General features: G+C 41.3%; 1 long non-coding RNA gene across 1 annotated transcript; it reads left to right on the plus strand.

Annotated features, from left to right (window-relative positions):
• The first annotated feature begins 5,401 nt into the window (after window positions 1-5,401).
• On the plus strand, window positions 5,402-8,299 carry LOC138947715 (uncharacterized). Its single transcript, XR_011449767.1, has 2 exons — window positions 5,402-6,707; window positions 7,485-8,299. It is a non-coding gene; the product is annotated as an uncharacterized lncRNA (long non-coding RNA).
• Window positions 8,300-27,897: the final 19,598 nt, after the last annotated feature.

Raw genomic sequence — 27,897 nt, forward strand, 5'->3', positions numbered from 1 at the left:
TGATGCGACCTTCTCTCTGAAGTTAGTAGAGAAGGCTCCCCCATCCACCACCCGGGGGACGCGCCTCTACGCCAATTAGGGGGCGCGAGGACCAGATCGTTGGTTCTACCGTCACATATGTGAAGTGGAACTATTATGATGGTATTAAGGATATGAATCTTGAGTAAGGATACAAAATTAGAAAGATGAGTTATTTTGACCAAGTGGTACTTAGAGGGGCATTCAGTCAAATTTCACCATTTGCAACAAAATCTAAATCCTTTATTATCCCAATATAAAAGCATTCCCATTATCATTTAAAATTAAAATCCATAACCTATGATGACGTATTCGTGCAAGTGGTCGATTGTGGATGACACTTTGTTGAACAAGGAAGTCTTATGGCACCATGCTTTGAAATGGCCACCAAGTTCACAGCGCTCACCCTTCTCCAAACTAAGAGCTGAGAGAATTTTCTGGTACTTTGCTTGGTCAATGCTAAATATTAGGCGGTTCTTTTCAGATAACCGCGCAACATATTCGTCATACAGTTCGTAAAACTTCCTCTTCTGTTCCTCTTCCATCGTTGTCATTTGCAGAAGTGAAAAGTCAAGTATGCGCTTCCTTTTGACAGTGACAAGACATTTTAGCTCGTCGTGAACTATTCTCATACGCTGAACGGCTGAACATTTGTTGACAGTGACAAGACATTTTATCTCGCCGTGAACTATTCTCATACGCTGAACGGCTGAATATTATTTTGTTGAAACATTGATCGACAGTTGTACCGGGACAAAGTCCGATCGGCAGTTGTACTGGTAGGATCGGCTATCATACCGGTACAATTGCCGATCGGACTTTGTCCCGGTATAACTGTCGATCAATGTTTTTACAATGAAAATCGGGTGCTCTACCAAAATAAGCTGGTAGCAACTCGGATCGGCAGTTGTACCGGGACAAAGTCCGATCGGCAATTGTACCGGTACGATAGCCGATCCTACCAGATCGCTGGTTCTACCGTGACATATACACTGGCAACGTTAAACTTGTAAACAAACAAGCAGATTGTGTGTGCTTCTAAAGACTAAGCTCACTGATAGTATGCATCTCTTTTTTTGTTTTAAACATTTCAAAAGTTTAAACTTTGTGTCCAGTTTCAAATTCAACGCCTTGAAATTGTCGAAAGAATGGCAGCCAGGTACACTCACAACAATTTTTTTGAAAGAACACCTAGTGTAGTTACCACCATGCTGAGAAATTTAGGATGGGAAGGAAAAGCAAACTCTCCATGTTAGTTAGTTAGTTAGTTAGCTGTTGCTTTTCGGGTTCCGTGGACCATAATAGGCCAAATCAGGACCCCACAAGTTAATCATTGCACATTTTTAGATTAAAACACTTCTAATACATAAAATCCGTAACGTCACCCGAAGGCAACAAAAAAGTCAAAGCAAAACCCTATATGTCAAATAAACTAGGTTGTTTTAAAATTCAAATCTTAAAATAAAGACCAGACTCCTTTAAAAACCCAAAAAGAGCTGAAGAGCTGACCTCTGTAAAAATACTTTTCAAGCTCGAGGTGCCAAAATACTTTTCTCGTTGATCATACAGATCAGCACACTCGGTGATAAAATGACTCACAGTAAAACCGGTATCACATGCGTAGCACCATGGTGCCTCTTCTCTTTTAAGCAGATGAACATGAGTGAGATAAGTGTGACCAGTATGTAACCTGGCCAAAACACTTTCTTCTTTTCTACTTGAAGCCACTAAAGGAAGTGGCTTTAAAAGGTCAGGAAGAGTTTTATACAATTTGTTTTCCGTGCCCCCAGCTCACTCCATTCCTTTATAGTGGTTTTTTTTAGGATTCTCCTACTTGGACCCTGTTACGAAGCGGTTTACTCGTATTTGTGGTAATGTGTATTGTTGTAAATAGAATAGACTATAGCGATGGTCAGACATTGGAAAGGGCTATAGGCTGCATACCGTCGCGTTGACCGCAGTGGAACCTTTGTGTAACTGACAAGGTTTTTCACGTGCAAGTAATGCAGGCGACAGCTCACTGGCAATGTCATAGCAAGAACGACTTTGTAAAATCAGTCGCCGTCAAGGAGCCAAGCTCGACTCATGTTTTTCGTAACACGTTAGCAGACGGGCTCCTGTTTTAGGTATCTGACTGAAGAAGGATGAAGACTGACGAACTTTCCCTATCAGTCTACGTGATATCTTCCATTTTCATATTCATGCCAGGCCGGCGACTGTACTAAATGTTGGCTTTACACTCTTTTGAGGTATGTTTGAAACCGGTTATATTTTCATGTCATGTTGTCGTATGTGAGAAGAGTGACTGGTTCTGTGTTTAACGTTATTGTGTAGGCCTAAGCTATTGTGCTACACTGCTTAAACATGTGAGGGTTTTACGTAACGTTTTCTTAGCTTTAGAAAACAGGAATTAACGTGTAAATAATTATATTGGCTCATGCAGCTTAATATGTTGGACGAGTGAGTATTTTTATTGTGCGAGTGAAAGAAACCGGCCAATAAAGGACCATAACATATGGCGCAATAAGGGCTATACCACTCCATAACGAATGGCGCCCAATAGTGTTTGTTTGTTTGACCCTGTAGCAGTATTGTTTTCTATCTCAAGGCACCTGCGCTTACACGGGTGTGAATGATTGTTTTGTTTGTCCTGTTTATCCAGTAACATTTTCAGATTTGATTTGATTTTTGATTTGATGTGTTGACTGGCATATTCTTGCAAGGCCAAGGTCTAACTCGAGTTTCATTCATGATATTTTTTTAAACAGCTTCTGAACATGACGCCAGTATATAATTCTTTTGACTTTTTGGATAATCTCTGATCGAGATTCAGAAAATTTCATCGTTTTTTCAACAATTCATTTTCTTTTGAGGAAAGGGGGTGATGTTACGAAGCGGTTTACTCGTATTTGTGGTAATGTGTATTGTTGTAAATAGAATAGACTATAGCGATGGTCAGACATTGGAAAGGGCTATAGGCTGCATACCGTCGCGTTGACCGCAGTGGAACCTTTGTGTAACTGACAAGGTTTTTCACGTGCAAGTAATGCAGGCGACAGCTCACTGGCAATGTCATAGCAAGAACGACTTTGTAAAATCAGTCGCCGTCAAGGAGCCAAGCTCGACTCATGTTTTTCGTAACACGTTAGCAGACGGGCTCCTGTTTTAGGTATCTGACTGAAGAAGGATGAAGACTGACGAACTTTCCCTATCAGTCTACGTGATATCTTCCATTTTCATATTCATGCCAGGCCGGCGACTGTACTAAATGTTGGCTTTACACTCTTTTGAGGTATGTTTGAAACCGGTTATATTTTCATGTCATGTTGTCGTATGTGAGAAGAGTGACTGGTTCTGTGTTTAACGTTATTGTGTAGGCCTAAGCTATTGTGCTACACTGCTTAAACATGTGAGGGTTTTACGTAACGTTTTCTTAGCTTTAGAAAACAGGAATTAACGTGTAAATAATTATATTGGCTCATGCAGCTTAATATGTTGGACGAGTGAGTATTTTTATTGTGCGAGTGAAAGAAACCGGCCAATAAAGGACCATAACATCTGGCGCAATAAGGGCTATACCACTCCATAACAGACCCTAACACTCCCCTTTTCAGATGGCACATTGACAGTTCCAGTGTGCCGAAGAAAGGAGAGTGTGAGGCACTTATCAAATCTGAAAAATCTTTGGCAGGGAAAAGCTGGAACAAAATCAAGTGCACTGTATCAATGTTTATAAGGGCTTGAGAATGTGATCCTGAAACTTGTGGATACCACATGCTGGTAAAGACTTGAAATGTTTGACAACAAATACGTACCAGATTAACGTTCTGAGCTTGCTTGCATTCTGTACTTTTTGGTGGACCACAATTTCCAAAAGTGCATGTCTAGCAGATCCGTCCCGATATAACCTTGAACGGTTGAAAACGACGTTAAACACCAAATAAAGAAATGTCTAGCAGATGAGTTGTGTAAATAACGTGCAACAGCGACAAACAATATTTGAACAAGATTTATTCTTGAAAAAGCTGCAACTTATATACTGGCCTGTAAAACTCAATAAGTCCGCCAACTGCTAAGTGTTATTTATGAAACACCGGTAAGTCCTTACCGGGTTGTCTCCGAACTGTAAAGTTAGAGGACTCCTCCCTCTCCTGTAAAGTCGCTACCTGTCAGTAACTTCACCAACACTGTGATGAGAACTGACAAAGATGGCAAGAAATTGGAGACAAACACGCTCTTTCTAACTTTCTGTACGGCAACTATGCCTACCAGAATTGTCATTCTTAACGAAAGTATTCCAGTTGCACCATTCGTCCCGTCTCCGTTACGTTGCTTCAAATGCCAAAAATTCGGACACAGCAGCAAAAATTGTAAAGGAAAAGACATGTGCAGAGACTGCGGAAAAAAAACCCACGAAGGTAACTGTGATGGGCCCAAGCAATGCCATAATTGCAAAGGACCACACTCATCATCATCCAGAGAGTGCCCTCAATGGAAGATTGAAGAAAGAATCCAAAAGGTCCGATCAGAAGCAAACTGTTCCTTCGGTGAAGCTAAGCAGAAGGTCATGTCTCAAATGGCAAAACCTTCCTTTTCACAGGTCACGAGTACTCCCTCTGCGACGCAGCCTGTTCCTTCAGGTGTTGAGAACTTTCTATCTAAAGTCACTGATCTCATTGATCACCTTGTACAGAAAATTGATCGTCTAGAAACTGTTGTAGTGACTTTGAGCAAATGTCTCGGGAAGACAGCTGTCATTGCCGATGATGTTGACACTGGTTGACATCAAAATTCTAGGTGACAACATTTCAGCAAATTTAGTGTGTAGCTTTTGCTTTCATGCTGTGCAACGTCTGTATGAAGTAGAAAGAAAGGGTCTAGGTTGGTTGGTTTTTTAAGTCCCTTCAGCAGATGCTAGGTGCTATTCGAGACCGATGCAGTAATTTTCTTTTTCCCTTCATGTGGCAAGTTCTACGTTTCAGACTATTTACATTCAGATCTATCACTGTAAAAGAAGGTTCTAAAAATTAATCACTTTCACTTTTGGTACTTTAAATCTTGTAAAAAAATCTTGATCTCTTTTAAAAAGTTAAAAATCTTGTCCGGGGGAACATCCCGGAAAGAAAGGGTCTAGCAAGCACCTTTGCTTTCCATTGTGTGAATCAACACTGTGATAGGCAGCAAACTTTCTCCTCTTCCCCCCAGATTCCTGTTGGCAATTCTGTTGTCAACACCGTAAATCGAAGAGCGGCATTTGCTATGGGATTTTTTAATTTTTTTTGCTTAACGCCCAGCCGACCACGAAGGGCCATATCAGGGCCGTGCTGCTTTCACATTTAACGTGCGCCACACATAAGATCAATTGCCCAGTATAGGCTTACCCCTACAGTTTTTAGCACATTATTGGTATACCAATTTTGTGCTAATCCTATGCTAAAAATGTACTAAATGTACCAAACGTATACTACAAATGTGCCACGAACAACCATTGGTACATTTGTGGTATACCACAAAATGTGCTACAGGTTTCAATCCTATGCTAGAAATGTGCCAATCATGGACTTTGTCATTTTATTCTATACCAGAAATGTGCTAACGAACAACTGTGTGCTCTTTGCATGTGCTAGAAATGTGCCAATCATGGACTTAGTTATTTTCTTACGCGCTAGAAATGTGCCAATCACAGACTTAGTTATTTTATTATGTGCTACAAATGTGCCAATCATGGACTTAGCTATTTTCTTGTGTGCTACAAATATGCCAATGAAATACTTTGTCATTTTTGTGTGCTAGTAAAGACTTAGTTTTTTTCACAGTATGCTACAAATATGCCAATCTTGGACTTAGCAGAATTTTGCATAAACTAAAGAAACTGTCACAGTAAAAATTAAGTACAAAAAAAAATAGGATACAGGGTAAAAACACAGGGATTCATGGTTAAAATGTATATAAACACATAATTTCACACAAAATCAGCTTTATAAAAGATTAGCATAATGTATTAAATTGTATACTCATTGATACAAAATCCACACATCTAGATAGCTTTTGTGAAAAATAAACAAAATTATAAGAAATTACAAAAAAAGAGTATAATTGTACTTGTAAGTTCCTTCAAGATTTTAAATGGAGAAGGTCACTATGAGAAAGCATTTTGGACTTAAACTTTTAAGGAAGTCAATGTGGAATAAGAAGAGAAAACAATAGGCAGTCAGCTTTCTCTTGTCTGCATGGTATGCACAAGCTTCTCACTTTTTCTTGTTTCAAGTAAGCTGTATTTGATCATGTATTGTGTCGCTTCGCGTGAGTGGCTACTTCTAAAAATATCGCCCAATCAAATGAAAGGAGACAAAATACACCGCCATTTTGAATCTACCCCACGAAACTGCCATGTGATTCAAACACTGAAACAGTGCTGTGTTCAGAGTGGATATTTTCCCAGGAATGCATCATGAACGAAGCTTTTGAACTGGATATCTAAGTGTGGGATCAAAGTCTACAATATTGTTGCTATGTTGAAATCCACAACTACTTCCATGCGAAGAGCAAGCCGGTCCTTTGACAACTTGGAGAACCATGGCTGACAGTGACACGTCTACTTGCTAAGTCAGAAACGAAACATCCACTCTGCCTCCACCCGAATCGCAATGAGTGACTGACTCTGTCTCACTTTCTTCACTCTATAGTTGGTAAGTTGTGTAGATTGTTTTGATACAGTGGTATTTTAACTTTTAGTGTAGCTATTGTGCTGACCCAGTGAGTTGAGTGACTGAAAAGTGAAGTTCAAATCATAGACACAGTGACTCTGTCAGATGACTGGTACTTAATTGGTAGTATGGCACGAAGACAAACAAATACACATTCTTTTCAAACTTTCACTTACTCAAGTTACTGTTACAGACACATCTTCACATTTTGCAGTACTACTATTATTACCAGTGCCACTAGAAGTAGTAGTAGAACAGAACTTAGCTTTGAGTTTGAATTGAGCACGTTAGTTATGACTGAGTCATCGGCCATGGACATTCATTATACTTTATAGCTCACTTGCATCCACGAAGAGTGCTTGCGTTCGTCATTTGTAATATTGCCAACCAATTATTTCCTTCCATACATTTAGTATTTGAAAATTAGCAAGTTTATCTAATTGTTTCTCTTCAATTTCAAAATTAAATTAAAAAATATCAAATGTTGAATTGTAAATTAAGTTACTAGTAATAGTATTACTGTATTAGACAACAGTAATAATAACTACTATGCTGTTTTTTTCAAGTATTCCCTGGATACATGTGCACAGTGAAGAGTAGCTTTTCTTGTCAACTTTCAAGTCTGCAAGACCCAGGAGGAATGGAAGAATCCAACAAACACTTGAAACAGAAATCCAAATGTTTTTTCTCGACCGTTAATAAATTATTTAAAGTGCATAAGTAAGTCATCTTTAATATGAATATTATTTGTGTTTGCAGTTGATGGCCTGCAGTCCCATGTGAGCTGCCTTTTTCTGCATCAATGACATGGATCAAGACCCGGGCATTCTGACTCTCTTTTTAACCTTCACCGGATCAAGCGTTGGACTACACAGTCCGGATGACACGACCCACACTTCACAGTCCGGATGACATGACCCACACTTTCCAAAGGATTCAACGTAAAAAGTTATGGGTTGTACACGATCCACGCCATCCGGATAGGAATAAACATTTTTCCGCCTCTTTGCAGAGTATGGGTCGTACACGACCCACGTCATCCGAATAAGGATAAACAACGTAACATTCATTACGTAATTCCATATGGGTCGTCCACCACCCACATCATCCGGACTGTGTAGTTCTACACGTTATCGTTTATTTGTTTGTTCACAAAGATAATCTTTCAAAAAATGGGCAATGGAAAGGTCGTATGGTGATTAGAGATTGCATGAAGTCTCAATTAAAAACTCCAAAAAGTTTCAGAGATAAAGTCGATTGTGTGAGGCTCTGGGTCGTCCTCAACCCACAAAGTACGTTGAAGGTTAACTACAGAAGCTTTGAAATCTTGATCGTCACAAAACGGGGGCAGCGAAGTTCAAGTTTTCTCCGTAAAGTGTCACTTACCCAACTGACCTCAAATTCCAAAACAATAACACGTGGAACTGAAATTTATTTTCAATGAGAATCTAGGTAGGTGTAATGTGTAAATGACATTCATTTTCCATGAGGATCTAGGTCTGTGCAGGTCAGTGTGTGTTACTACTTACTGACATTCCATATTCATTCAATAAAAGCGGTTTATTCTTTCTACATCTATTTTGGGTTTTTGCATATAATGTATGTGTGTGAATCAATTGAAGTGATTTGAACAAGACCATAATTTTGTGAATTGGATTTTAGGTCAGTGTGCCGATAAGTGTACTATTAATATGCCAATAATGTGCTAATATGTGCATTTTTCACCCGGTTTATTGCTCGAATAGCTGCTGCTGGTGTGCGCTAGAAATGTACCACAAAACAGCAAACCTACAAGTACAATTGGATTTATAAATTATAGCACAATATTACTATTAATAAAAAATACAATAAGTATAAGCTACAATTCAGTTTTTAATGTGCCAAATGTGCTAGAAATGTACCAGGCGTAGCACATTTGTGGCACGTGCTAGAAATGTGCTAATCCAATAGCAGGTTAAGTTTGGTAGCACATTTGTGGCACGTGCTAGTAATGTACCAGGCGTAGCACATTTGTTGCACATGCTAGAAATTTGCTAATCCAGTAGCAGGTTTGCAGTTTTGTAGTACATTTCTAGCTCATGTACCACAAATGTGCCAAATTGGAACTTTCGTGGCACATTTGTAGCGCATGCTAGAAATGTACCAGGCGTAGCACATTTGTGGCACGTGCTAGGAATGTGCTAATCCAGAAGCCGGTTTGCAGTTTTGTAGTACATTTCTAGCTTATGTACCACAAATGTGCCAAATTGGAACCTTTGTGGCACATTTGTAGCGCATGCTAGAAATGTACCAGGCGTAGCACATTTGTGGCACGTGCTAGGAATGTGCTAATCCAGAAGCCGGTTTGCAGTTTTGTAGTACATTTCTGGCTTATGTACCACAAATGTGCCAAATTGGAACCTTTGTGGCACATTTGTAGCGCATGCTAGAAATGTACCAGGCGTAGCACATTTGTGGTATACTGCATTTGTCTATTTTTTTTTCTAAGTCCATGGTTCCAATTTGGCACATTTCTAGCACGTACCACAGTGTACTAATTATGCGCTACATGTAGCACATTTGTGGTATACTAGATTTCGGTAAGGGTATACACAGGATGTGTGGGCGATGGGGATACAAACACATACAAGAAAGTGTGTGATCAGAAGCCGTATGGAGAATTTGGAAATGCTATACGAGCGCACCCAAATGATATTGTAAGCATGCGGAAAGCTGTATGGGCAGTTTTTTTCCACAAAAAGTCTTCTGATGAAGATCCCACACATAGCTTTTGTGATGCAAGCTGGTGTCCCTATCTGAAAGCTGAACAAGAAAGAAAACCTTATACCCATTCAAGCAGTTATTTACCATCTGCTGTTATGGATGTGGTAAAACCAGTTTGGAAAGACCTGTGCAAAACTCAGCTTCTGTAAAAGTGCCACAAAATCTTGGGGAAAGCCTGGGGAACAACATGATCTGGATGTTATGTCCCAAGAAAAAGACCCATGGGCTCAAAATAGTGGAAACAGCTGTTGCAGTTGCAGTATCTGTGTTTAAATGATGGATGCACAAGCTTGATGGAAGTTCTGCGCAAAATGGACATAGAATCGGGACATTTTTGTCGCTTGTACTGCGCACAGACTGATGTATTTCGGATACAAAATGCTCAGCGTCAAGCTAAACTGGCAACCAAGGAGATCCGTAAAGCAAGGCGACAACTCAGGCTGGGTATTGAAGAGCACCAGGCAGCAAGGGAGGGTCATCCTTATGAAGCTGGGGGATTTTAGATGTCTATCTGGTGAGTCATAACTCATATAACTTTCTTTTTTGTATGTCAAAAGTTTGTCGAAAACGAGCATGCTCTGATACACTTAATTCCATTTATTTTCTTTAATTATTAACACATTTTCACCAAACTTTGCACACATGTTTTCTGATATTATACCTATATCATGAAGTAGGATTTAATAATTTTGAAAGATATTAACATAGTTATGGACCTTTTAATATCTGTATTTTTACTAACTTTTTGTAAAAAAAAACTGTCGGTCAATTACAGACAAAAATCCTACTTCATGATATAACTACCCCATTTCTTATTCTGTGTTTAAAATATTGTATTTCAGCCTCTTTTTATTTGAATCAGTCACACAAAATATGTTTTTTTTCCCCTCTGTCGCAACATTTTATTTTGTATTTAATTTTTGTACACCTTTTCATCATTTTGAAAGAAAATCTATTAATATCAAAACAAATTAGACCATCTCATGCATCTTTTGGCAAAGTTTCATGCCTGTAGCTCTTCTAGATATTAAACAGCATCTTAAAACAGTTTTGGTACCGGAGTTTGGGTGACCCCGGTTGCCCGTGATGTAATCACTGGAGTGTCAGTAAAACCAGTGGCAAGTCCACCTTTGAATATGGTGAAACACGGGGGTGTTTTCAGCGCAGCCTCTGTCAGCTATTCACACGATTGGTGGAGGGCAGCTTTGAGCTGCTTGTTTCTAGCAACAGCTGTACACTGCATCCTGTAGGGCTGTTTTTGAGTTCATCCAAAGCAGGTGCCTAACACATCTGGATGGCGGAACATGTGTAAAAAAAAATTACAGCACCACAGACTATGATAAATACAGCACCACAGACTATGATAAATACAGCACCACAGGCTTTTTTATTTTCTTTGTTTTATTGTTTGCTTAACGCCCAGCCGACCACGAAGGGCCATATCGGGGCGGTGCTGCTTTGACATTTAACGTGCGCCACACACAAGACAGAAGTCGCAGCACAGGCTTCATGTCTCACCCAGTCACATTATTCTGACACCGGACCAACCAGTCCTAGCACTAACCCCATAATGCCAGACGCCAGGCGGAGCAGCCACTAGATTGCCAATTTTAAAGTCTTAGGAATGACCCGGCCGGGGTATGAACCCACGACCTCCCGCTCACTGGGCGGACGCCTTACCACTAGGCCACCGTGTTGCGGTCTGTTTCTGATGCAGAGAAAATACAATTATTGGCTGACACTTTCTTTTCTTTATTTGGTGTTTAACGTCGTTTTCAACCGTTCAAGGTCAATGTAGATGTCAAAGTTAGTTAACTGTTGCTTAATGGGTCCAGCGGACCATTTAGGCCAAATCAGGACCCCAGATGTCAAAGACAAGCCAAAGAAAATGAAAGATCCTCCCTCCAGTGTTTTGGACAAAATAATGGCTTTTATGGAGCGGATGGACAAAATAATGGCTTTTATGGAGCGGATGGACACCAAATGGAACTCACATTTTGATGCGTTGGACAATGAAATGACCTCTTTCCGCTCGAAGCTTGATCAAGCCGCGGTGGAGCCAAAACATGAATTGTCAGGCATGCAGCAAGAGCCGGTGTCACGAACTGAAACCTCTGCTGAACAATCCTTCTCATTGTGGTCAATGCGCATGCGCCAATCTTGGACGTTACTTCCCCCTCGATATCTGTTACTTCCGCTTGGACAGTTTATCTTAAAATGGCGACTACTTATCAGTCACAACGGTTCCATGACCACATGGCAGCACTGCAGCATTCAGACTGGGAGACATTTGCCGGGGCTATCCAGGAGTAAACAGCGTGTTTGCCTTCTGCAATCCAAAACGCACGTTTTGCGAGGTAAGTTCTTTGTGAATCATACTTTTATTTCTGACTTGCTCGTTTCTGGTTATGTTTAATGTTTTAATGCCTTTCAATGATTTCACTTCAGAACAAAAAACGCAACAGGTATAGCTCACAAGCAAGTACTTTGTAGCTCGTTGAGCATAAAATCAATGTCATTTTGAAAAGTATGTCAAAATAGTATCTTAAAGCCACTGTAGAGTCTACGAAATGGTTCAACACACAGAGAGTAATAGTTAGTTAACTGTTGCTTTTCGGGTCCAGCGGACCATAATAGGCCAAATCAGGACCCCACAAGTTAATCATTACACATATTTAGATTAAGACAATTCTAATATACAATATCAGTAATATCATTACAGCGCTTCCAAACTATCTTTGTCTTAACTGGTCCAAATATAGACTATAGAAGACAGGACATGGTCCAAATTTTGTGTATAAATTTTGTGTCTGGAAGTGACTTGATTCAATAAAGCCTCGTCAGAATTCCGCCCGCAACGGCAAAGAAAGTGTTAGAAGAACACAACCTATTGGCACCAAGGGTTGGTTAGTTGGTTGGTTATCATTGTTTATCGTCTCGTCAGCATTTTAATTCTATTCAGGACCGATGCAAGTTTGTCTCCTTTTTCAGTTCTCATGGTAACTTTCATGCTTTACAACTATGTAGCCGTTTGGAGAATTCACGGCAAACGCTTTGTTCCCGTGTTTCAACCCCTACCCAAATTATCTCCCTTGACCAAGGATGCGTGTATGTGGTTGTACTGTGGTGTCGCCTTAATGTATTTAGGATGCTGCGTCGTGGTTGGTTAATTTTGTACAATTGCAGCTAGTGTTAATTGGTTAATTCTTAAAAGGTGCGTACGCTGATCCCGTAGACAGCGGGTTTTTTAACAGTGACTGCCCATTGACTTTGTGACATGAAGACCCTGGAGCGGTCAGTGTGTGTTTAGCAAGTGAAGTCAACCCGATGTCATGACACCCTTCTCCACACCAACGACTTTACAACAGATGGCTAGCAGGCACTGAACATAGCACCAGGTGAGGGCCGTAAACATCCACTTGGTCTGTTCATGAACAAAGATTGTGAGGAGAATTCCTTTCCAACCATATTTTGTTGCCAACGACGGGTTGATAAGTGATCGAATAAAGTTTCATTGAATTGAATTTAATTAATCCCCTTACCTACAGCAAGATCTGCAAGGCAGAACTCATAAATGCTGCCCGGCGTGTTTTTACATTGAGTCAAGTTTTAACAAAATGTTTTCAGATAGAGGGGGGGAATCGAGACGAGGGTCGTGGTGTGTGTGTGTGTGTGTGTGTGTGTGTGTGTGTGTGTGTGTGTGTGTGTGTGTGTGTGTGTGTGTGGAGCGATTCAGACCAAACTACTGGACCGATCTTTATGAAATTTGACATGAGAGTTCCTGGGTATGATATCCCCGGACGTTTTTTTTGTTTTTTCGATAAATGTCTTTGATGACGTCATATCCGGCTTTTTGTAAAAGTTGAGGCGGCACTGTCACACCCTCATTTTTCAATCAAATTGATTGAAATTTTGGCAAAGCAATCTTCGACAAAGGCCGGGGTTTGGTATTGCATTTCAGCTTGGTGGCTTAAAAACTAATGAGTGAGTTTGGTCATTAAAAATCGGAAACTTGTAATTTAAATTATTTGTTTATAAACCGATCCAAAAACAATGTTATCTTATTCTTCGTCATTTGCTGATTCCAAAAACATATAAATATGTTATATTTGGATTAAAAACAAGCTCTGAAAATTAAAAATATAACAATTATCATCAAAATTAAATTTCCTAAATCGATTTAAAAACAATTTCTTATTCCATGTCGGTTCCTGATTCCAAAAACATAATAGATGTGATATGTTTGGATTAACAACACGCTCAGAAAGTTAAAACGAAGAGAGGTACAGAAAAGCGTGCTATGCAGCACAGCGAAACCACTAAAGCGCTGAACAAGCTCGTCAGTTTCACTCCGTTTTGCACAAGCGGCAGACTTCGGTCATTGTGAAAAAATGCAGTGCGTTCAGTTTCATTCTGTGAGTTCGACTGAGCTTGACTAAATGTTGTATTTTCGCCTTACGCGACTTGTTTGTTTGTTTGTTTGCTTAACGCCCAGCCGACCACGAAGGGCCATATCAGGGCGGTGCTGCTTTGACATAATACGTGCTGCCCGGCGTGCTGCTCACTCCATTGCAAATACCTTCAAGTTGAAGAAACTGCAGATGTTACAGATTCGAGATTTAGCCACAACAGCATTTCCGAAAGTAAAAGGGGCAAAGACAGGCAAGACTCGTTAAGCGACTATCCGACACTATCACTAAAATAACAACATTGCGAGGGGTTGAACTTCTCGAAGTTCAATGCAGATCCCTCTAGTAGTCTCAGAAAACAGCCTTAGGCCTCACCCCGTTGCTCGTCCAAATGTGTGTACGTGCGAGCACAGTAATCATGTGTGTTAAATTGCTATTTTGATCTCGAAGTCAAAACTTGATGCAGAGGTGTCTATCATGTGCCTGTGGGAATTCCCTTCATGTGATACCCTCACAGTTAAAACGCACAGGAATCATGGGATCACCACAGTGCGAGTGGTGGGACTACTCGAGGTGCAGTGCCATTAATGTTTGTTTGTTTGTTTGCTTAACGCCCAGCCGACCACGAAGGGCCATATCAGGGCGGTACTGCTTTGACATATAACGTGCGCCACACACAAGACAGAAGTCGCAGCACAGGCTTCATGTCTCACCCAGTCACATTATTTTGACACCGGACCAACCAGTCCTAGCACTAACCCCATAATGCCAGACGCCAGGCGGAGCAGCCACTAGATTGCCAATTTTAAAGTCTTAGGTATGACCCGGCCGGGGTTCGAACCCACGACCTCCCGATCACGGGGCGGACGCCTTACCACTAGGCCACCGTGCCGGTAGTGCCATTAATGTGTCGATAAAATGGTGCCATTGAAGATCTTCTGCGCCACGATGGAGGTTATCGTTTCATTAAAACACTGCGATCCTCTCCCCCGTACTGGCAAGCAAAACAGAAAGAGATTGGCAGCTTGGTAGGCCAACTTTCTTTGCTACATTTTTAGCTGCTGAAACATTTAAGGTGGCTTGATCTTCTCCGTGTCCTGTACCGCATGGAGCACAGTGTAGACCCCACTGATGATGACCATCACAACCTGACCTGACAGGAGAAGTCGCAGCTGATATAAAAAGATCCCGTGACTTGGGCTCGTCATTTTGACTACAGAGTTCATGGGCCTTGTTCAGAAAAGTCATCCTGTGTGATCTGCAGCCTCTTGGAAAAGAGTGACGGACCATTTTGTCAGAGTAGAATATCAGCAGCGGGGGTCCCCTCGCATTCACTGTCTGATCTGGATTGAAGATGCACCAAAGACTGATACAGATTCTGATGAAGATGGGATGGCTTTCCTTGACAAACGTTTGACATGGTTGGTTTTTGGGTTTTAATGTCCCTTCAGCAGATGCTAGCTGCTATTCGAGACCGATGCAGTTATTTTCTTTTTCACTTCACGTGGCAAGTTCTACGTTTCAGACTATTTACATTCAGATCTATCACTGTAAAAGAAGGTTCTAAAAATTAATCACTATCACACTTCTGGTACTTCAAATCTTGTAAAAAATCTTGATCTCTTTTAAAAAGTTAAAAATCGTGTCCGGGGGAACATCCCGGAATAAAACCTTCAGCGTTTCCTCATTGTAGTGACAAACGTTTGACATGCCAGAGGCATGAAGAGGGTGATTTGAAGGACGTTTCAAGCCTGCATAAGCACAAGCATTCCAAGTCATGCAAGAAAGGTGAAAAAACCTGTGTGCAGGTTTGTTTTTCCTCTCCCTCCCATGCCAAACACTTTTTTGCTCCGTCCACTGACTCAGTCTGAAGTAAAGGCGAATTCTGGCATCACCGAAAACTTGAGAGCCATCAAAAGAGAAATTGAAACCGGGTGAGAACATTTCTTTCGGAGATATTCTGGCACGAGTCGGCATTGATAAGAATCAGTACGTCCTTGCACTTCGTTCTGACCTTGACAGCTGCAAGATCTTTTTGTGACGCGAACCATCAGCGACACGCATGAACAGTAGAAATGATGTTCTAACTCAGGTGTGGATGGCCAACACAGATGTGCAGTTTGTCCTGGATGAGTATGCTTGTGGAATGTACGTGGTGACATAAGCCAGTGTGGCATAAGTGATATGAAAAACGCTGATGAGGCAAAACGTGGCAACCACAGTGTCAAACAAAAACTCTGACACATTACAAACGAATTCTTGAACCACTGTGAAGTGTGCAGGAAGCTGTCCATCTCCTGATGCAGCTGCCTTTGAGCACAATTAGGGATATGATTTATGTCAACACATCACCCCCCTGTCAGCGAGTTGTTCTGCTCAAGAATTCCACCATGCTTCAAGCAATGAAATATAAGGACACATATGAGACTATTACAAGCCTGATCGATAGATATCCTGAAAGACCAAAGGAGTTGGAAAACATCTGTCTTGCAGACTTTGCTACTTCGTACGATGTGAAAAAGACAGGATCAAGCAGCTGAACAGGTAAGAAGACTATTAAGAATGAACAGGATTTCCTCGCTTGAATAAATTATGTCACGGGCTGAAATGTTGTTCATATTTGAAAGCTGGGAACACGAACAAGATGAACCACAGTACTTCAGTCTCCCTGAGTTCACAGTTCTTGACAGAAACCCTTCCCCAACCAAAACTCACCGTCCACATCTTTCTTTCTTTATTTGGTGTTTAATGTCGTTTTCAACCACGAAGGTTATATCGCGACGAACCGTCCACATGCTGGCGCGATAGTGTACATCCGTGATGACAGTCTGCTGTCTACCTCCAACACAGCTACAAGCCGAAGTTCCTAGTTAGTTAGTTAGCTGTTGCTTTTCGGGTCCAGCGGACCATAATAGGCCAAATCAGGACCCCACAAGTTAATCATTGCACATTTTTAGATTAAAACACTTCTAATACATAAAATCCGTAACGTCACCCGAAGGCAACAAAAAAGTCAAAGCAAAACCCTATATGTCAAATAAACTAGGTTGTTTTAAAATTCAAATCTTAAAATAAAGACCAGACTCCTTTAAAAACCCAAAAAGAGCTGAAGAGCTGACCTCTGTAAAAATACTTTTCAAGCTCGAGGTGCCAAAATACTTTTCTCGTTGATCATACAGATCAGCACACTCGGTGAGAAAATGACTCACAGTAAAACCGGTATCACAGGCGTGGCACCATGGTGCCTCTTCTCTTTTAAGCAGATGAACGTGAGTTAGATAAGTGTGACCAGTATGTAACCTGGCCAAAACACTTTCTTCTTTTCTATTTGAAGCCACTAAAGGAAGTGGCTTTAACAGGTCAGGAAGAGTTTTATACAATTTGTTTTCCGTGCAGGCAGACCAACGGTCTTGCCAGAGTTTTAAGCTGTAACAAAGGGTCTTCCTACGCAAGTCAGTAAAAGGAACAGACTGCTCAGGGAGACGAGGAACCGTCAAATCTAGAGCATCCTTTGCTGCCTTGTCAGCAACCTCGTTGCCGTTTATGCCCATATGACTGGGCTGTCACAACATAGAAGTCGCAGTGGTTGACGCCAGCAGCAGAATTGCAGGGCTGAGTATAGTTGGAGAAAAAAAACACCACTTCTCTTGATTTAGACTATCGTTTTCTTCTCTCATTTTATGTTTATACCAGCAGTCAGGCCCGGCTTCGCCCGGGTGTTTCTGCTCTCCCCTCTCTCAGAAACCTCTCGAATCTTATTCCAATGTGGATAAGAAAAATGACAGTGTGAGCTCATACATGTGGATGTATAGGCAAGGCAAGTGTCTATTTGGTTCGTGTTCTTCGTGATTTGTTTACCCCTTCTCACACCAACTGTAGTTACCGTCTGATCAAGGCAGGGAGGGGGAGCAGGGGGCAGGGTTAGTGTGTGTGTGTGTGTGGGGGGGGGGGGGGGGGGGGCGGGATGATAGCGGGCGGGGGGTAACCCTTGAGAATGACACGGTATACTGGTTTGATGAAAGTTACCTCCCTTCCGTGGGTGACAAAGCATGACTTACCTCCCTTGCACTATATAGACTGTATTGATAGATGGGGAGGGTAATTATCCGAGGAAGGAAACAATGTCTGGAGAAACTAAAATCCAGGTGCACATTTGTGGGTCCAGGGCAGTGTGCATGCAAAATATCTTGTGCTTATCTTTTGCCATCTCTGAGCTTTGGCGATCACAGACAGACACACACACACAGAGACAGTCACAGACACTCTCTTTTATTTATATGTTTATATTTTGAAGACAAATACACGCACTGTCATGTGTGCGCATGCGCAAATGTCATAACCGTGGCGCGCTTCTCGTACCTGAATCAGCTGTTCCAATCGTCACTTAGCCTCAGAAAAGCGAACAAGGAAGACATCATCTGACATGGCGAGGTTCGTTTGCGTTATCTTTACGGATGATTGTGTTCTTGACGTCAAAGACATCCAAAAAATTCAAGAAACCACAAGGAAGTCACTGACTATCAGCGATGCCATTAGAGGCTTCTTTTAAAACACAGCAGCTCGACGACGCCGGCCTAGAAGTGACCAGGGACGAGTTTTTCAATGCGATATGTCTGACAACCAACCTGGGTATATGTTTCACAGAATTGTTTGACTTAAATATTATAAGAGTTAATGTCAGCGTCAAAAGAGCAAGAGTTTTTGTTCGCAAATTTTACTACTTTTAGTATCGCGCTTTATGAATTACATGTGTAGTCTTAAAACGTGAACTTGAACTTCATCTTAACGAATATCGTTATGATTAAACCTTGAATGAACGTCCATTTTATCATTGCATGGACTGAGTCCAGTGAGGTATTGCATTGGAGGAATAAGCTCTTGGGGGAAGCTTCATTTGTGTCGTCCAAAGAAAATGCACGTTTTCGGTCGGCATTACATACTAGGTTCGTTCTAACTCCTGAGAGAGAGAGTCAAAATGTCCACGCTGACCAGGTTGTCCACCATTGGTTTGTTTTATTGAGGGGATGGTTAGTTACAGACGTTATAATAAGTTTAGCCCAAACTGTCATGAATGTTGGTGAATTCTGTTTTTGCGCACTTATTCAGGTTATTGTTGATTTTTCTTGTTACTTTTGGTTGAGCAATGAGTTGCTTACTTAGTGTTCAACAGTATTCCATTCACAGTGTCTTTTATTGTTGTTTATTCCCCCCTCTGCTTCTTTACCTCTGTAAACTTGTAGAGCTAGTTATTTTTCGATAATGACCCAGCAAACAAACAAATAACGAGCCAGCAACAGCCTGAATCCTCGATAGTGCAATGGGTTGAGAAGCTGTTCTGTTTTGGTACTACTTTTGCGACTGAAAAGTTCAAAACGCTCTATACGTACGAAATATACATCTCTGGAGCAAACAATACAAACATACCGCATTTAAATTAACAACTACAGGCCTGAACACATGAATCTCCATATAAAATCCATGAGTTCGGTTGTTTTCTGAATATAGATCTGCTGTGCACACACCGTTCATCACAAGCAAATTCCCAAGGCAAGTAACTCATACTCTTGCCGACAAGAGTAGTTCCCCTTCTTTTAACGCAGTTTCTTCGACAACACTGACTGCAATCCGACGGTCAGTTTTCAACAATATTTCATTTTATAAACAGATCACACGCAACCAAATGCACACATCTCATCAATTTAAACAACATAAAGCGGTTTCATACACTATTTTCTCAAAAAAACTCAACTTCATACAGTAATTAACGTTGGAACACGGGTGCAAAAGTTCGTCTGCTAGTCCCATTTGACGAAAGAACATTATCTTTAGCGATACTAAAACATAAACAGAACACACAATATCTGCCTTTACCGCCACAGCAGAATAACAGCTTATCTGTGTACTTGATTTTAGTCTAAAACAGGGAAACTGACAAGAAGTGTTAACAGAATGGAATGATTTGCACGGAACTATACAACCGCGCATTAATCGATCGCCTGCGCAGGTTGACTGGTTGAGTGATTCGGATTCGATCAAACTTTAGCACAAAAACTCCTGTTTTCTTTGAATAACCGAAGAAAGGGGGAATAAAGAGGTTACACACCTCGTCTCAGTGATTATTAAAAATAATGGTCTCAGTTCGCGGTCATGAAAAAGCTCGCTGAAGCTCGCATTTTTCATGATCCGCTAACTTCGACCATTATTTTTAATAATCACTGAGACTCGGCATGTAACCTCTACATCTTTTGCTCTGCTTCAGCCAAGGCCGCAGCCCGGAGATCGAAATTGCAGCTATTAGTGCTGAATAATTTATACACAAACACATTTTATGCATGACTTATCTTCTCCTGTGTTTGTCCTTCCAGTGACGTATATGACAGTGAAATTGACCATGAAATGATGAACGCATGATTGAACAGAAAGACCCATACCAGTATTGCATTGAATGTGCTTTTCATTCCTCAATCTGAAGTTACTAAACATTGACTAATTTTAATGCATACAAAATTGCATAACATGGATAGGCCTCTATTGAATTTAATTACATACTTTTCAAGAAGAAAACCAAACTTTATATTCCAATTGTTCAGATTTTGAGGAAACTGTGCGTGAATGTGTCTGTGTGTTCACTTTGTGTGATCAAAATAACTCCGAAACATGGAGGTTCAGCGACGTGGTCTTTATAGAGTCACAACAAGGTTGGTTTTCTGTCTTGTTTATTTCTGGCCAAAGGAGCTTCAGCCATTAGAGGAAAACTACAAGCCTATTCCTAGCACAGTACAGCTACCACAGGTGTCTACATCGGTTCGCCTGGCTACATTCTTGAGAGACCATCACTGTGAGTGTGCTGACGTGACTGCAGTACTAAATTTCTTGACAGTCTGTTGTACTCCTTTTTCTTTTCTTTTCTTTATTTGGTGTTTAACGTCGTTTTCAACCACGAAGGCATCGCGACGGGGGAAGGGGGGAGATGGGATAGAGCCACTTGTCAATTGTTTCTTGTTCACAAAAGCACTAATCAAATTTGCTCCAGGGGCTTGCAATGTAGTACAATATATTACCTTACTGGCAGAATGCAAGTTTCCAGTACAAAGGACTTAACATTTCTTACATACTGCTTGACTAAAATCTTTACAAAAATTGACTATATTCTATACAAGAAACACTTAACAAGGGGAAAAGGAGAAACAGAATCCGTAAGTCGCCTCTTACGACATGCTGGGGAGCATCGGGTAAATTCTTTCTCGTCCCAACCAATATGGGACTCCCCCTAACCCGCAGGGGGGTGGTTCAGTACTCCTCTTGCGAAAGACAACAAATAGAGGAAGACACAACAGGCCAACACCAAAATGAGAACTGGTTTACAATAATAATAATAATAATAACAACAATAACGGGTATTTATATAGCGCCTTATCCGAAGTTCAAAGCACGTACACTCGTGTGTTTTTTTTGTGCCCGAGTGGAATTTTACGTGTATGACCGTTTTTTACCCCGCCATTTAGGCAGCCATACGCCGTTTTCGGAGGAAGCATGCTGGGTATTTTCGTGTTTCTATAACCCACCGAACTCTGACATGGATTACAGGATCTTTTTCTAGCGCAATTGGTCTTGTGCTTGCGTGTACACACGGGGGTGTTCGGACACCGAGGAGAGTCTGCACACAAAGTTGACTCTGAGAAATAAATCTCTCGCCGAACGTGGGGACGAACTCATGCTGACAGCGGCCAACTGGATACAAATCCAGCCAGCTACCGACTGAGCTACATCCCCGCCCATTGCAAACAATTCTACATACAATTATGAATACATATATATATGTGGCCTTTTCTGAGATTTCGGTCATTTTAGCCATCCAATCGTTTTACCGTACTCAGTGCTGGAAAGCGCTTTCTTAACTTATCTTCTTTCGTAAATGTCCGCCTTCATCAAGTTGTAGATTCTGGCATTACCAATGGCAAGCAGCTACGAAAGAAAAGAAAGGAATAAAGCGTTTTGAAGCGCCGAGTACGGTATAACGATTGGAGTGCTACATTGATCGAGGACTACGAGATGGTTCATAAACATCCAGACGCAATTGAAAACACTTTGTGTTTTATGGTTTCTGTTCTTATTTGTTTCCAATGTGTTGCTCATATCTCTACCTGTTTGTTAGTTTGTTTGTTTGCTTAACGCCTTTCCTTTCCTTTATTTGGTGTTTAACGTCGTTTTCAACCGTTCAAGGTTATATCGCGATGGTTGCTTAACGCCCAGCCGACCACGAAGGGCCATACCAGTTAGTTAGTTAGCTGTTGCTTTTCGGGTCCAGCGGGAAGGGCCATACCAGGGCGGTGCTGCTTTGACATATAAGTCGCAGCACAGGCTTCATGTCTCACCCAGCCACATTATTCTGACACCGGACCAACCAGTCCTAGCACTAACCCCATAATGCCAGACGCCAGGCGGAGCAGCCACTAGATTGCCAATGTTAAATTCTTAGGTATGACCCGGCCGGGGTTCGAACCCACAACCTCCCGATCACGGGGCGGACCCCTTACCACTAGGCCAACCGATCTCTACCTGTGTTTAGCTTGCCAAAGCTTTGAGAAGCCGAAAACCCAAGCCCCGATACTGAAGCCGATCGTTGTGCAAGAACCTATGGAGCTGGTTGGGATCGAGTCCTGATTGGTGAGTTAGTTAGTTAGTTTGTTTGTTTGCTTAACGCCCAGCCGACCACGAAGGGCCATATCAGGGCGGTGCTGCTTTGACATATAACGTGCGCCACACACAAGACAGAAGTCGCAGCACAGGCTTCATGTCTCACCCAGTCACATTATTCTGACACCGGACCAACCAGTCCTAGCATTTAACCCCATAATGCCAGACGCCAGGCGGAGCAGCCACTAGATTGCCAATTTTAAAGTCTTAATTATGACCCGGCCGGAGTTCGAACCCACGACCTCCCGATCACGGGGCGGAAGTTAATTAGTTAACTGTTGCTTAATGGGTCCAGCGGACCATTTAGGCCAATTGATTGGTGAGTATGGCGGCTGCTTGATCATAATTGATATGTGTAACTACATAATTATTACAAGACTCGTATCAATTCTAAGTTTTTTCTCAACTAGTTTTCTCATTCTGTCACTGTTAGTTAGTTAGTTAGCTGTTGCTTTTCGGGTCCAGCGGACCATAATAGGCCAAATCAGGACCCCTTCTGTCACTGTGCATGCACACTTTTTTTGCAACACACGATCACAATCTGAGATTTCTCTATCATGTTTGCACAGTCTTGATGACCAAGGGAGATTTTGTATGATTAAGCGCAATACCAACATAAAATGTTTACTCAAAGCCCTCACATGCTTTTGCCGACTCATACACCTGCAATTTCAACTTTGGAGCGCGCCACTCGTCAATTTGAAGTTAGTGTTTATTTGTTTTTCACTTTGCACTAATATGTCATTTTTTTTGCCATTACACTACTAACTTTCTCGATTATGAGTCGTTAGACATGCGCACTTTGAATCTGATAAAATACTGTGCTTCCATGTTGTGTCATATGCCTTTTCCAAGTCGAACAGGACGGACACGACATGCTCTCCGCTTACCAAAGCGTTACGAACAAATGATTCAAAACGAACCAAGTGATAGGTTGTGGTTTTATGTTTTCGAAAACCACACTGGGTTATGTCCAAAGCACCGTTTTTTTTTTAAAGTGCCACAGCAACCTTTCATGCACTAGTCTCTCCATCGTCTTACACAGACAGCTGGTATAAAGACCAACCAGAGAGCAAAACTTTTTTCTGTCCAAAACATTTTTGCCACAACCCAGGTTAATATTCCGATCGCGATTTTGCAAAATTTTGTGTTGCTGATTTTCTATTTAATAAAATCCGATTTCGAGCACCTGATCAAACTGCACCGGGCGGCCCTGAGGCCAGTGACGTCACTCGAGGAACATCATGGCGGACGGTTGTAACTCTGCAGTTGTATCTTCTACCAAAACAGACATTCCCCCTTTCAAACGGCGAAGGAAAGTCGGTTACTAGCTACTGTGCAGTTGCGGAGTGTAACAGCAAGCATGCTGATGGTTTTACATTGCATCAGTTTCCTACTGATGCAGAAACTCAGCGACAGTTGATTAAATTCGTTCAAACTTGCCGAACAGATTTCGGACCAAGTTTTGGTACGCCGAACCAGAACTCACGGATATGCAGTCTGCACTTCACTACGGATTGCTATCCAAGAAAGATTGCACTGGCTGCAAGTTTTGGACTTAAAGCGAAGATGGTTTTAAACCATAAATCAGTGCCAACAGTGCAAAAACCGCATCGTCTGGCGCCAACAACAGTCACAACGGTGACTTGCTCGAGTACCGTGGCATCCGTCTCCACAGCCAGCAGCACTGTGACACAAGTAACAACGGCAGTTACAGCGCCAATTTGCTCTGCCATTGTGGCTCCATAGCAGTGTTCGAGTCAGAGGTGCCTTTGCCAAAAGGGAACACCAAAGGGTAAGGTGGAAAATTGTATTGTTATGAAGAATACTAATACCAAAGGGTAAGGTGGAAAATTGTATTGTTATGAAGAATACTAATAGGTTCAGTGACACTGACATGATGCCATTATTGAAAAATTCTATACAAGGGCGCTGCATGTGAGCTTTCACTGAATAAAACTGGATAAATTTGTAAGCTTTGAGTAGAAAATTTTGTTTTCTTGTGTTAAAATTGTTTTAACTTACAAAAATACAGAAGTAGATGACTAAAGAATGATTGTAATATTGTGCTTGCAGATTCTGGAAGATACTTTGGCAGTTGGGCCTTGTGAATGTGATGTAAAACCTGAACCATCTGACCATCATACAGCTGATTTGTCAGGATCTTGTCATGGAGCTAGTGAAAGTGACAATCCTTTGCCAGTGCATGCAAAAACACGTTAATCTCTAAATCCGAGTCGAAATCGCTGTTTTCACACGAGAGTTGCAATGCAACGTCTCTCTCTGCTTCGCTTGACGCCATGTTTGCTCGCTCAGTGTGTTCCTCGTTTGACATCACTAGCCAGGGGAGTTAAGCGATGGCAACATTTTAAGATTGCTCCCCTTATAGTTAATTACAGGTGAGAATGAGCACTTTCAATAGCCAATTACGCGCGATCGGAGAAGATGGAACTTGATATAATTATATTTTTGCGGTCCTGTTATAAAGCCCTTTCCAATGGCACAATAAAAAGTGTGCACTCTGGTTGGTCTTTAAGGCTATCGGCCGATAATTATTTGGGTCTTTATGATCCTTTCCAGGCTTCGGAACAGGAATAATTACGGCCTTTCTCCAGTTGGGAGGAAAAGTACCAGTGGACCAGATATGATTGGTCAGTCAGTGTTTGATGTGTGCTAACTGGTATACTTGACATAGTGTTCATATGAAAGTTTTATGGGTTGCAGCCATGGCTACCTCTACTACAGAAGTAGAGTACGCTATGGTTGCAGCTCATCCAGGTCACAGGTACACAAAGGAGCTGGTTCCAGTGATAACATAGGCACACGGAACTGCTTATGGACTACTTTAGAAAGTGTGCGGTTACAACCAAGACTCTCCAGTCAGGAAGGTCTGCGGAAGGGTGCTTGTTCCGTTTCCTCGGACAGGCTTTTCAAGACTTACCACATGATTAGGCTTTAATTATGAATGCACTTCAAAGTTCAGTCTATTTCATTATCTGGTACAAGTTCTCTTGCATGCCATATATTTATGCATTGTTTTATAAATACATGAGGATGCATTGTGGCAAGGCAACGTCAAAGTGTCATGCAAATATAAGGTTGATTTCTACTTTCAAATCACGATCACGGGTATAACACAATTGGTATGTTTGGTGTAGATTACCATACCTCTATATCTTCAATAGTACTGACCAAAGAAGAAGGTTTAATTGTGTGATCATGTTTTGATACATATATGCTTCACCCTGAAGATGTGTTTTATTTGTCGTGTTTGAGAACAAAGTTTGGTGAAGTAGAAGCTACCGCTGTAGGCTGGTATAAGGCTGAAGAAGAACCACTGACAAGTCCATTTTCAAGCAACTGAGCATGAACCCAGAGCTCTCTTTCTCTCTCTTTCTATCGGTCTGTTATTCATAGAATGACACTAACAGTGACACAAGTAAATAATCTGTATCAATGTAACAGACACTGCAAGGAGGAGAGACATCTACCAGGAAGAAGTGATGGCAGTGCCGCGGACAGGGGAATTCTGCACCACAGGCTATGATGAATACAGCACCACAGGCTATGATTAATACATCACCACAGGCTATAGTAAACACAGCACCACAGGCTATGATTAATACATCACAACAGGTTATAAATACAGCACCACAGGCTATGATTAATACAGCACCACAGCTATGATTAATACAGCACCACAGGCTATGATTAATACAGCACCACAGGCTATGATAAATACAGCACCACAGGTTATGATTAATACAGCACCACAGGCTATGATTAATACAGCACCACAGCTATGATTAATACAGCACCACAGGCTATGATTAATACAGCACCACAGCTATGATTAATACAGCACCACAGGCTATGATAAATACAGCACCACAGCTTAATGATTAATACAGCACCACAGGCTATGATAAATACAGCACCACAGGCTATGATTAATACAGCACCACAGGCTATGATAATTATTTTTTTTTTATTATTCTCTTTATTCATGCTGTGATACTTAAAACGCCACAGGCTATGATACATACAGCACCACAGGCTATGATACATACAGCAGCACGGACGCTATAGGCCAAATCAGGACCCCCTTTATTAACTTCTAATTACTCTCTTGTTTCTGAAGCAGACGGTCCTATAATCACCGCCTTTTTACAAATGTGTATGTAAAAAAAAAGAGTGAGAAAGCTTGATGTATTCATATTAATTGCACACATGGTATTCGATCAGTTATTATTGTTGAACGCCTCTTCAGCAGGTTATGCTATTCGAGACCAATGCAAGTCTGTTTTAACATGTGGTATTCGAAATGCTGGTACAGTAAATAAAAAGACCTTACTTTGAGTTTTTATGTTTGTTTATAAATATTGATGAAGTGCACTGCAAGTTGCAACATCAATTCACTGTTTTTCTTATCACCATGCTAGCTCCAACAGATTGCATTTATTTTTTTTATTTTTTTTGGTGTTTAACGTCGTTTTCAACCACGAAGGTTATATTGCGACGAGGAAAGGGGGGGGAGATAAGATAGAGCCACTTGTTAATTGTTTCTTGTTCACAAAAGCACTAATAAAAAAATTGCTCCAGGGGCTTGCGACGTAGTACAATATATTACCTTACTGGGAGAATGCAAGTTTCCAGTACAAAGGACTTAACATTTCTCACATACTGCTTGACCAAAATCTTTACAAAAATTGACTATATTCTATAGACTTACATATTGTTTGAGAGATTTCAACAGGTTGGCGACTTTTTCAGAGAGCCTTTGTGTTCTATGCAAGTTGGCATTATTCTTGTTGACCGATTAAGTGACACTCTTGAAATTGCACCCTTGAAAGAGTTGACATGCAAGCTTGTTCAGCTGCCATACAAGAACAAACATGTTCTGATGCCTCTTTTGCATCAGTGAAAAGTTCACTAGAGATCCCGAAGATCTTGTTTCTGCCCTGGAGCGGATGTTCGGATGGAGATCGCTTGGGCGGCGGGAGTTGTTATCTGGCTGTCGGTGGGAATCGGCGTCGGGGGTGCATGTGTGTGGTTCGGGAGTGTGTCTCTTGGTTGTTTGTAGTGAGGGAACCATAGTTTCTCTCTCTCGGCCTTAATTATGTCCTGCCTTTCCCTTTTAACCCTATTATTCCCAGCTCCAATGCATAATATGTTACGTAGACCTGTGGGTTGTACATACATTTATATTCAAAGTAGTGGTTGATCGAGATACCAGTAGTACAATTAAGTTGTAAATAAAGGAGATAAGTGTACATGTATGTGGAATATGTTGTAAATAGTTG

The sequence above is a fragment of the Littorina saxatilis genome, linkage group LG14 (genome assembly GCF_037325665.1).
Source record: "Littorina saxatilis isolate snail1 linkage group LG14, US_GU_Lsax_2.0, whole genome shotgun sequence".
NCBI classification, from domain to species: domain Eukaryota; kingdom Metazoa; phylum Mollusca; class Gastropoda; order Littorinimorpha; family Littorinidae; genus Littorina; species Littorina saxatilis.